The following is a 3,199-nucleotide window of genomic DNA, read 5'->3' on the forward strand; positions in this document are numbered from 1 at the left end:
CAACGGCAACGTTTTTTTCTTTTTCTCAATAAAAAAGGATCTGCCAAGAATCTGTAATGATTAAAACCTATCTAAGTGATTTCAGGCTGGTAGAAAGTACCAAAACCAACCTAAACTCTGAGGGTTTCTACTGATCTCTGGACAGCTGCATGAGATAAGGAAAGCACTAGATAAAGCCAAAGTCTCCTAAAAGTGGACAACGTTTAGGAGCTCCCACATAATGATAGAATCTCACAAGGCTACAAAGCTACCATAAGGAGTATAATAAACAATTCTTATTATTTCCAGGATGACAGCAAACAAATTTTTCCATCTAAAACCTAATACTGTGTTAAGGCAAAGAAAAGTTCACTGAGAATTTACAACCACAAATTTTCACTGTCGCATTTGTATTCCTAAGCATGCTTCCTGTATAACTAAAATTAAATAAATAAATAAATAAATTTTAGACAAAGAAGTGAATTTAAAATGATGTGAGCTAGGGTTATCTTCAGACTACTTTTAGAAGTTTACATCAGCCATCTCTGGTAGAACTCTATTTTAAAACAGGTTTGAAAGTATTACCTCAGATAAACTTCCATGTAAAATGAGAAGCTTAGAGTGAAAAATCAGAAAACAGCCAGCTGGGAGAAGAAAATTGGTCTGAGGGAGGGGCTGTGAAGATGGAAGAGGAGAAAGAGGAAAAGCCAGGCAGCAGAAATCACAGATTGTGTGGCAAAGGCAGTGCGCCCCCCGCTGACGATGGACAGCCACGGCGGGAAGGTGGTGGTGTGTGACCACAACACTGGATTTGTAAAGTGTGGATATACAGGATCTAATTTTCCAGAGCACATCTTCCCAGCTGTGGTTGGAAGACCTATTATCAGATCAACCACCAAAGTGAGGAACATTGAAATCAAGAATCTTATGGTAGGTGATGAGGCAAGTGAATTACCCTCAGTGTTAGAAGTTAACTACCCTATGGAAAATGGAATTGTCCACAACTGGATGACATGAAACACCCGTGGGACTATATGTTTGGAACAGAGAAACTTAACGTAGATACCAGAAATTGCAAAATCTTACTCACAGAAACTCCTATGAACCCAACTAAAAATGGAGAGAAGATTGTTGAAGTCATGTAAGAAACTTACCAATTTTCTGGCATGTATGTAGCCATCCAGGCAGTCTTGACAATGAAGGTTTATTAACTGGTGTAGTGGTGGACTCTGGAGGTAGTGTAACTCACATTTTCCCAGTGTATGAAGGCTTTTCTTTCCCTCACCTTACCAGGAGACTTGATATTGCTGGAAAGGATAGTATCAGACATCTTATCAAGCTGTTCCTGTGGCAAGGATATGCCTTCAACAATTCTACTGACTTTGAAACAGTTTGCATCATCAAAGAAAAACTGTTCTATGTGGGGTACAATATTGAGCAGAAACAGAAACTGGCCTTTGAAACCATAGTATTATTGGAATCTTATACACCCCTGGATGGCATCATTATCAAAGTTGGGAGAGAGTGATTTAAAGCACCAGAAATTTTATTTCAGCCTCATTTGATCAATGTAAAGGAGTGGGTGTTGCTGAATTGCTTTTTAACACAATTCAAGCAGCTGACATTGATATCAGCTCTGAATTCTATAAACATATTGCACTTTCTGGAGGCTCAGCTAAGTACCATGGGGTGCCTTCACGGCTGGAACATGAACTTATATAGCTATACCTAGAATGAAGGATCGCTGCTGGTGGAGTGGTTAAAAGCTTGGCTGCTAACTAAAATGTGAGCAGTTCAAATCCACCAGCTGCTCCTTGGAAAGATATGGGCCGGTTCTACTCTGTTCAATAAGGTCTCTATGAGTTGGAATTGACAACAATGGGCTTAGAACAAGTTTTAAAGGGAGATGTGGAAATCTTTTTAAATTTAAGATCCACATTGAAGACCCACATGGAAGAAAGCATATGGTATATTCCTGGGTGGTGTAGTTCTAGTAGATAACCTGAAAGGCAAAGACAACTTTTGGATGACCGGACAAGAATACCAAGGAAAGTGTGCTCCTGTGCTGGGAAAAATTGGTGCAACTGTTCAATAAACTCTAAGGCTTGTTCCCATCACACCCCTAATGCTTTCTTTTTTCCTTTATTGCCAGTCTTTGAACACATTCAATTCCATGACATGGAAGAGAACTCTCTGTGCCCTTTGACTGGAAAGGTCAGTTTTTCTTTTTTTTTCCTGCTGTTTGGGGAAGCTTTGTTAATTTTTTGTTAGTGTGGGTAAATCTGACAGTTTAATTCAACCACTTCCCTACAAACAAAACAAGAGGGCAAAAGGTCCTGCCTGCTGCATTATTTCTTCTAAGTCAGCATTTAGGTCATTCCTGTAGGCTTCCTACATTCACTTCACTACTCTAATCCTGCTAATCTTAGTCTTTAGCTCACTAGGTGGCATGCATTAAAAAAAAAAAAAAACTTTAACAGAAGTTTTTACATAATGATTAAGAGCTACAGCTGCTAACCAAAAGGTCAGCAGTTCAAATCCACTAGGCACTCCTTGGAAACCCTGTGGGACAGTTCTACTCTGTCCTATAGGGTCTCTATGAGTCAAAATCCACTCCTCAGCAGTGGGTTTTTTGGGGGTTGGGGGAGATGAGGGATAGGTGGGCAGCTGCTGAACCCTGTAGTGTGGCACTTCCAACAGCTACTGCTTTAAGTACCTTCAGCCTCTCTTATTAACATCTTAGAGGGGAATGTTAGGCTCCGAACTAAAGTGTTTTGTGTGGGTTTTTGTTTGGGAGAGACCTTTTTTTTTTTTTTTTTTTAACATTTCTGCTCTGGAGTTCATAGGATGAACTTGATTTACAGTATTTTCATTTTGGTCTGCTTATGGTATTCCGTTACCATGTGGCTTAGGGATTTATTTGTGTTTTAAATTTTTTTTTTTTATGTAGCTAGACTCCTTAGAATCTGTCAGTGGAACAGTGACATTTAAAAAATACTTCTGGAAATTCAAATTACAAATTAAAAAGTGCTTAACACTGAGACAGAGCCCCCACAATGTTGCATAAAAATCCTGTTTCTTTTGCTGGGCTTTCTCCCCCCAGCTTTGAGTTTGAATCCTGCTTTTGCTTGGAGGTAATACGTAAACTCTATTGTACCTGTGTAGTACAATTAAGAATGTTGCTGATGTAACTTGTATGAACTCCCTACTTGTAAACCCC

The 3,199-nt window shown here is 39.3% G+C and overlaps 1 pseudogene; it reads left to right on the plus strand.

Moving 5' to 3' along the window:
* The first annotated feature begins 741 nt into the window (after positions 1–741).
* Positions 742–2,074, plus strand: LOC126077580 (actin-related protein 2-like; annotated as a pseudogene).
* The last annotated feature ends 1,125 nt before the right edge of the window (positions 2,075–3,199 follow it).

This window comes from Elephas maximus, chromosome 5 (genome assembly GCF_024166365.1).
Source record: "Elephas maximus indicus isolate mEleMax1 chromosome 5, mEleMax1 primary haplotype, whole genome shotgun sequence".
NCBI lineage: Eukaryota > Metazoa > Chordata > Mammalia > Proboscidea > Elephantidae > Elephas > Elephas maximus.